The following is a 9,116-nucleotide window of genomic DNA, read 5'->3' as shown; positions in this document are numbered from 1 at the left end:
ATACAATAGAGTTGTACTTTGACAGACATATCTGTATAGATTTGATTTACAGACGTCTTTTTAACATCACATGACAGATACAAAGTTAAATAAGTGATCAAAAGGTCATATTTAAACACACCTCACACTGCGCTATTCTTTATTCAAGTTGTATATTTTACCTACAGCTGGATTATTTAGCTTTTTGTTTCGGTCATTTTCCTCCTTTAACTCGCTGCGATCGTCAATAACTCCATTTATTCAATCAGTCAACAAAAGAAACATGAAACCAGATGAATCATCACAACTGAGTTATTGTCTCGACTGATCCAAAAACACTGGATCCTACATTTCCCATAATGCATTCTGTTCCCAGCTCTCAGCGTGCCGTCCACCAGATGGCAGCAGCTCCTTCTTTATTGTAACACACAGAGATGAAGATTTAACGATGATGAAACAATTTAACAGAATTATGTTTTAAGTTTTATTAAGTTTTGTACCTTTTTTGTTTTAAAACTCCAGATTCATCACGTTATAGATTAATATTTACAACTATTAGAATAAGATATTAAATTAATGAATTTCTCTGTTGATATGACTTCTGATATTCAGTATTGATCCATAACAAGATGAGAGAATGTAAACAGGAAACCATCAATAATGATATCAATACAGTTGATTCATAAAGTACTTATTATAACCAGAGATTACAGTTACACTGTTGAGTATTTCAAACATTCAGGCTTCTTCAAAAAACATAATAAGATGCAGAATGATTGTTGTTGTTTATTTAATATGACTGTTGTTTATTTAATATGATTGTTGTTGTGTATTTTTGATTGTTGTTGTTTATTTAATATGATTGTTGTTGTTTATTTAATATGACTGTTGATGTTTATTTAATATGATTGTTGTTGTTTATTTAATATGATTGTTGTTGTGTATTTTATGATTGTTGTTGTTTATTTATTATGATTGTTGTTGTGTATTTTATGGTTGTTTTTGTTTATTTAATATGATTGTTGTTGTGTATTTTATATGATTGTTGTTGTTTATTTAATATGATTGTTGTTGTGTATTTTATGATTGTTGTTGTTTATTTAAGATTGTTGTTGTGTATTTAATATGATTGTTTTTGTGTATTTAATTTGATTGTTGTTGTTTATTTAACATGATTGTTGTTGTTTATTTAATATGAAGACCAGTCTAATCTAAAGATGTATTATTAAACAGCTTTTCAACTTCTACTAGTAAATGTTGAGATTTTAAGTAATTTGAATCCACCAGGAAACATGTTCGCTCACGTTTACCCAAAGATTATGCAAATGAGCCCATGTTGAGATTCTTTGACTCTAAACCGAATGACTGTGGTAGAACCAGATCAGATTTCTGACATCAATTTCTGGACAATATTTTTGATAAATCACGAGAGGAACTTTGATATCAGCTAAATGAAAGCGGGTTTCATTGTGCTAACATTGTGACTATTAATATTTCATAACCGACAGAGAGTAGAAACCTTCGACCACATCTGACGTGACGGTGCAGAGTTCAGGTGTTTCAGGAGGTTCTTCTGTGTTTGAAGCTTTTTCTTCACCGTCTAGACAAACTAATTACCCAGAACCTCGTCTCTTGTTCCAGAGGGTGTGGACCTCTAGAGAAGCTCCACTAGAGGCTGATTCAGCAGAACCCATTATATATTCATGAGTTCTGAGTATTGAACTACTTTAAAAACCTTTTTATGAAGCAGAACTTCTTCCTCAGGTTGTCTTTATTATCACAGTGATTTAATCTCTTTTAAATCACTTCTTAAACATATCTTTACAGACTGCCTTTATGTGATGTCATCGCTTTTCTGTTTTATTGTTGTTTGTGGAATTTACTAAATTAATTAATTTAATTTATTGAATTTATTTGATTTAATTCTCAGTTTATTTGTATCATATTGTCTGTCTCACTGATCTTTCTGTTATTATATATTATATATATGTATATAATATATAATATGTATATTATATATTATATATATATGTATATATTGTTGTCTTGTTTTTGCTGCTTTGTCTGTCAAAGCTCTTTGTAAACTCTGTTTTTAAAGGTGCTATTTAAATAAAGTTATTATTATTAAGTTATTATTTAACTCCCCAAACTACAGCAGCTCACATTCAGACAGCAGAGGGCAGTCACACATCATCATCATCATCATCATCATCATCATCATCATCATCATCAGTCACTGTGCAAACTTTTGATGAAGGATGTTGAAGAGTCTGATGAACAATGAATTAATAAGTTGTAAAAGATAAGAAGACCTGATCTATGGGTCCAGATCTGAGGAGATCTCAGACCTGATCTATGGGTCCAGATCTGAGGAGATCTCAGAATTCCAACTCGAACATGAACTATCTCTCAATGTTCATAAAAGGGAGTGTGTTCCTTGTGGTTCTGGTTCACTCCTACATGTACTGGGTTCAAATCAAACCAGTTAGTTTCACTGTGGTCCTTCTGATCCACTCCCTGGTTTGAGATGTAAACTATCATAATCATAAACTACAGTTGGTATTCTATGATCCATAGTTTTATTATCATCCACCAGAAGGTTGTGTTTGTTTGTTTGTTAATCAGCTGGATTATATTCTGATGATCTGATCTTCATGAAACCTGATTAAAGACTGGAACAGGGACCAAAGAAGAACCCCGTACATGTAGGAGTGGACCAGAACCACAAGGAGGATTCTTCACTTACATTCATAGCAATAACTACAAAAAATAATATTGCTACGTAATGTGTAGATGTTGATATGGAGTTGATTTATTTGTCACATAAATGAAGTACTTTAGTAAAGAAAGTTACCGAGTTAAACTAACTGATCACCATCTTTATTAAACATAACTAAGTCTTTATTCATCTTTATTAAACATAACTAAGTAAAAGACGTTTTCATGTAGCGATCATGAAGTGACCCGTGTTGCTGAACTTTAGAGGACTAACTTGTTGTTAGGTGTCACATGACTTAGTTAACTTGTAAACCTGTCAAAGTATCTGTTGCCATGGTAACGGATAAAACAAGCACATCGCGGGTCGGCGTTGCTCAACGCGTCCTCGTAGATTAAATCTTGAAATGTGTTTTAAAGTTGCAACACTCGTCTTACGCTTCATCAGCACTCTGACCTCAGCTGCTGTCTTCATGAAGACCACAGATGAATGTTTCTCTGATTACCGTTTAATGTTCAGAGCCAATCCGCCTGCAGCTATGATTTCCCAGCATGCAGAGGGACACGGAGGCACGTTCTCACTCTTGAGCTGCTGAATAACCGGCGAGCTCTTTGTGTTGTTGTCGCTCCGCCCTGTTCTCATGCTGTGTGGATCCACAGATGGATGGCTGACAAACCCCGCGGCTCTGTTGAGCAATCGGACCAGAATCTGTTTGTTCGCTGGAGGACAATGTGGGCCGACTGGAGCCGGGCTCCATATTTACCTTGTGTGTTGACTTATAAGCACCTGAAAGCCCAGAGAGGAATTCTTTCTTCTCTCACTGAACCCTCAGAACACAGTGTGTGTGTGTGTGTGTGTGTGTGTGTGTGTGTGTGTGAGTGTGAGTGTGTGTGTGTGTGTGTGTGTGTGTGTGTGTGTGTGTGAGTGTGTGTGTGTGTGTGTGTGTGTGTGTGTGTGTGTGTGTGTGTGTGTGTGTGTGTGTGTGTGTGTGAGTGTGAGTGTGTGTGTGTGTGTGTGTGTGTGTGTGTGTGTGTGTGTGTGTGTGTGTGTGTGTGTGTGTGTGTGTGTGTGTGTGTGAGAGAGTGTGTGTGGAGGTCAGGACTTCGTCTTCTTTTGTCTGTTGGACGTTCTTCTCTTTTCACACTGAATGAATGGTGCAGAAGGCGTGGCCTCTGTGGTTCTCTGGTTCTCTGGTTCTCTGTATGGAGGTGCAGTGAAAGTCCGCCACATAAACACAGGGAGGACTTCCAAGGCCTCTGGCTGCACAGCCCAGCCCTGCTCTGCCTGTTTGGGCCGGTCCCTCTAGCAGCGATAGCTTACCTGAGGAATTTACCAAAGCTTGTTTTTTTATTCCTCATTTATAGCAGAGCAGCTAGCAGAGTGTGACACAAAGGGAGTGTGTACAGACTAACCTCTGGAACACAATCATGTGTACAGACTAACCTCTGGAACAATCATGTGTACAGACTAACCTCTGAAACACAATCATGTCTACAGACTAACCTCTGGAACAATCATGTGTACAGACTAACCTCTGAAACACAATCATGTCTACAGACTAACCTCTGGAACAATCATGTGTACAGACTAACCTCTGGAACACAATCATGTGTACAGACTAACCTCTGGAACAATCATGTGTACAGACTAACCTCTGAAACACAATCATGTCTACAGACTAACCTCTGGAACAATCATGTGTACAAACTAACCTCTGAAACACAATCATGTCTACAGACTAACCTCTGGAACAATCATGTGTACAGACTAACCTCTGAAACACAATCATGTGTACAGACTAACCTCTGGAACACAATCTTGTGTACAGACTAACCTCTGGAACACAATCATGTGTACAGACTAACCTCTGGAATAATCTTGTGTACAGTCTAACCTCTGGAACAATCATGTGTACAGACTAACCTCTGAAACACAATCATATGTACAGACTAACCTCTGGACCAATCTTGTATACAGACTAACCTCTGGAACACAATCATGTGTACAGACTAACCTCTGGACCAATCTTGTATACAGACTAACCTCTGGAACACAATCATGTGTACAGACTAACCTCTGGACCAATCTTGTATACAGACTAACCTCTGGAACACAATCATGTGTACAGACTAACCTCTGGAACACAATCGTCGGTTTCTCTCAGCGCTGCTGTGTACCAGCTGCTCTCTGGTTTCCTGAGGAGGCTCAGGTTCAGCAGCATTGTGGTCCTGCAGGTTGTGTAAACAGGGCTGGATGTTCTCTGTGGAGCGGCCCCTCCCTGCTCCCTCACCTATCAACAGCTACTATTGTTTAGCCCCGGGGGTTTGATTCTGCGGAGCAGGAAGCGCTCTCGTACACAGTTTGTGGTACAAAACATGCACATCATCGTGACTCAACGTGAAGGAAATCATCCTGAATCCTCATTAATTCATTCATTCATTTATTCATTTATTCTCTCTGTCTCTCCACACATTTACTGCATTCGTTACACAAACAGCTGTTGACAAAAACAAGTTACACTTTGCACTCTTCTTGTGTGTTAGCGTGTTTTGCATGTTTCCTCCTGAATGCAGCAGCAGTGAGCACCAAATGAACCCAGACGTTTGTACACCTGCACATCTGGAGCAGGTTTAAAGCTGCTGGAGATCTAAGAAGAGATTCACTGTTCAGTGTCACCGTTTACAGCAGCAGCAGAATACAAACAGAACTAACGTCTCATTGAAGTGTGTGTGTGTGTGTGTGTGTGAGTGTGTGTGTGTGTGTGTGTGTGTGAGAGTGAGTGTGTGTGTGTGTGTGTGTGTGTGTGTGTGTGTGTGTGTGTGTGTGTGTGTGTGTATGTGTGTGTGTGTGTGTGTGTGTATGTGTGTGTGTGTGTGTGTGTGTGTGTGAGTGTGTGTGTGAGTGTGTGAGTGTGTGTGTGTGTGTGTGTGTGTGTGTGTGTGTGTGTGTGTGTGTGTGTGTGTGTGTGAGAGTGAGTGTGTGTGTGTGTGTGTGTGTGTGTGTGTGTGTGTGTGTGAGAGTGAGTGTGTGTGTGTGTGTGTGTGTGTGTGTGTGTGTGTGTGTGTGTGTGTGTGTGTGAGAGTGAGTGTGTGTGTGTGTGTGTGTGTGTGTGTGTGTGTGTGTGTGTGTGTGTGTGTGATGAACACATAGTGATTAGATGTGATGCCCGTTGGTTCCCTGGATGTTTGGTGACTTGTGTCCGTCTGATGTTCTATGTTTTATGTTCTATGTTCTATGTTCTGGTCAAACTGCTTTCACTGTATTGTTTGTGTCGTTGAGTTAAAGACGACACAAACAATACAGTTTGTGTCTCTGCAGGTTTGTCCTGTTCTGAACTGCAGCAGCAGTTGTTTACCTGTTTAGTTAAACTGGTCGTGGATTCACTCAGACCTGTTGGGCCACAATATCTGAATATCGTTTTCAGAGTCTTGATGTGACTTTAGTTTGAACTTCTTCCTCTTGTACCTCTCAGGAACTGAAGACGTTATATATACATATATATATATATACATATATGTATATGTATATATATATATATGTATATATATATATATATACATATATATGTATATATATATTTATACATATATAAATATAAATGTATATATAAATCACAGAACTCGGAGGTGATGCAGGACGTTACTCTTCATCGTCTCTCTGCAGAACAACAGAAGTCACCGGTGGTGAAGCTGCAGGACGGTTTGTCCCTCAGACAGTTTGTCCCTCAGAGTGGATGTGATGAAATGTGGGACATTGTGCTGAGTTTGATGAGTAGTCGGTGGAGGTGTGTCCTCTGACTCTCACTTTACTATTATCGTCTAAAGAAACACATGAGTCATGGAGATTTACTGGAACGAGGCTTCAGATGCCATTCAGGTGAAATCTGTGGATCTTCCCACACACTTATGGATCCTTATCAGATGGAAAGTCAAACTATTCTCTTTGTTTTATGAATATGATTTGTGTTTCTTAACCCAAACACAGAAGTGTGATGTGTTTGCTAACGACAGATTTCATCATAATTGTTTATGAGCAACAGCAGACGAGTCAGCAGGAAGAGAACGAATGAAGCAATCCTGTTCTGTTGATGATGATGATGATGATGAGTCTTCATCAGTGTATCATGCAGAGGAAGAGAGGAGGGAGGTGGGGGTCATTTCCTGTCAGAATGTTTGAATTATGAAACGACATGGTGAAATACTTGGAGACAGTTTGGTGATCAAAATACTAACCTGTAAATATTTCACATCCAAACTATTCAAACCTGCAGAAATGTGAATTCCAGCTGCACCACGTTTCCTCCCTCCACAGATCAGTGATTCTTCTGGATCAGAATCACAGCCGTCGTTGTTCCATCAACACATTGTTATTATTAAGTATCGCATCAGAAAAGCTCTTTATGGAAAAATAGTTGATGCATTAAATAGAATATGGAAACACATAAATAAAAACAAATGATATATTTATATTGTCTTTGTCTTCCAGGATATGTAATTACACTGTCTTTGTTTTCCTGTATATATATATATATATATATATATATTTATTTATATTGTCTTTGTCTTCCTAATATCTATGTATTTATATTGTCTTTGTCTTCCTGGATATGTAATTACATTGTCTTTGTCTTCCTGTATTTATATATTTATATTGTCTTTGTCTTCCTGGATACATATTTGTATTGTCTTTGTCTTCCTGGGTATGTATTTATATTGTCTTTGTATTCCTGGATACATATTTATATTGTCTTTGTCTTCCTGGGTATATATTTGTATTGTCTTTGTCTTCTTGTATACATATATATATATTGTCTTTGTCTTCCTGGGTATATATTTATATTTATATTGTCTTTGTCTTCCTGGGTATATATTTATATTTTCTTTGTCTTCCAGTATATATATTTATATTGTCTTTGTCTTCCTGGGTATATATTTGTATTGTCTTTGTGTCTTTAGCATCATGACACATAAACAACACTAGCTGACATTAAGAACTATTAAAACTAAGTGAAGATGTCTCTCCCTGTCTCTCTAGTAGATGTTAGATGATCAATGAGACTTGTTCTGATTCTGGTTCTGGTTCTTCTTCTTCTTTTTGTCGTGGGGGTGAACCAGCGTTTCTATAGTCGTCTTGCCGTGACGTACACATGAACTGCAATAGATCAGCCTGAAGCCCTCAGTATCTCCACTCTTCTGAGGACTTGTCTTCAGGAAACAGGGTTAAGTAGCAATCATGCAGCTGTTATCCCACAAGGTGAAGTATGTGGTGAAGTTCAGCACCTTCAGGATCACGTATCATGACCTGGGGGGGTGGTGTGAAGGGGATCACGTGCTTCCTCCCAGAGTGAGGACGGGTTTTGAATCCTGGATGAAGAGCTCTGGCCTGCAGCTCCTCCATACCTCAGCTTGTAGAAGAGGTTCAGAGGATTAAATGAGCGTTCTGGTTCCCTGAGGGCGACTCCATAGGTCACCTTACTGAAGAACTGTGTTTGTTTGGTTCGGTTTCCACGGACTACATTTGTACCTGTAATCATTTTATTCTCTTAATTGTGCTGCAGGTGAAGCTGAACCCTTTGGAATGAAAAGGCTGCCGTGTCACAGAATCATTTGAAATAATGACGGACGTTGTTGTGAATGTTTGTGATTACGTTGTTTCACTGCTCACATGACGCGGTTCTACGTGTCGAGTCCTGTCTGCAGCTGAAACCTTTCCTCTGTGGACCTTCAGCGGTTCAGTCTGAATGTGAAGATGTCGGGTGTGTTGCTGTCCTCAGACGCTCTCTTTCTCTGCGTTCAGAGATCATCACGTTCAGCCCTCCAGGCTGTGCAGAGCTGAAGCTCTCAGCGCTGCATGAACAGTCTGTTCTGAGGGTTCACACGAGTCCTGGGACAGGGAGGGTCTCCGCTTTGATGTAAACCCACAGCTGGTGATTAAGTTTCACTGCTGTGTTTAAAAGAATTACAGGTTAACTTATAGAATTCTGAATCTGGTTCCAAATCTGTTCATGAGTTTTGTATCGACCAAAGACGGGAGTGTTTCTAATGACGCGGTCACAACAACCAGACCTGGACCCATCGTGGTCCTGGTTCAAGCTTCAGGACAGAGAGCAGGACTCTGGTGGACCAGAGGACTCAGTGTTGACATCATGATGTTTGGTGCTCAAACACAGTCACAGATGATGGACAAGGATCTCCTCCTGTTACGTTTTTAACGTGAAGATGTCGGCCATTTTATCTGCTGTTTACATTCCTGATGATGCTAATTCATCAAATACACAACATGAACACATGAATCATGTTATCAGGTGGTGAACACATGAATCATGTTATCAGGTGGTGAACACATGAATCGTGTTATCAGGTGAACACATGAATCATGTTATCAGGTGATGAACACATGAATCGTGTTATCAGGTGAACAC

This window comes from Cebidichthys violaceus, unplaced genomic scaffold, assembly GCF_023349555.1.
Source record: "Cebidichthys violaceus isolate CVI_PGR_0920_01 unplaced genomic scaffold, fCebVio1.0.p SCAF_35, whole genome shotgun sequence".
In the NCBI taxonomy this organism is placed as follows: domain Eukaryota; kingdom Metazoa; phylum Chordata; class Actinopteri; order Perciformes; family Stichaeidae; genus Cebidichthys; species Cebidichthys violaceus.
Note: the sequence above shows the minus strand (reverse complement) of the source record.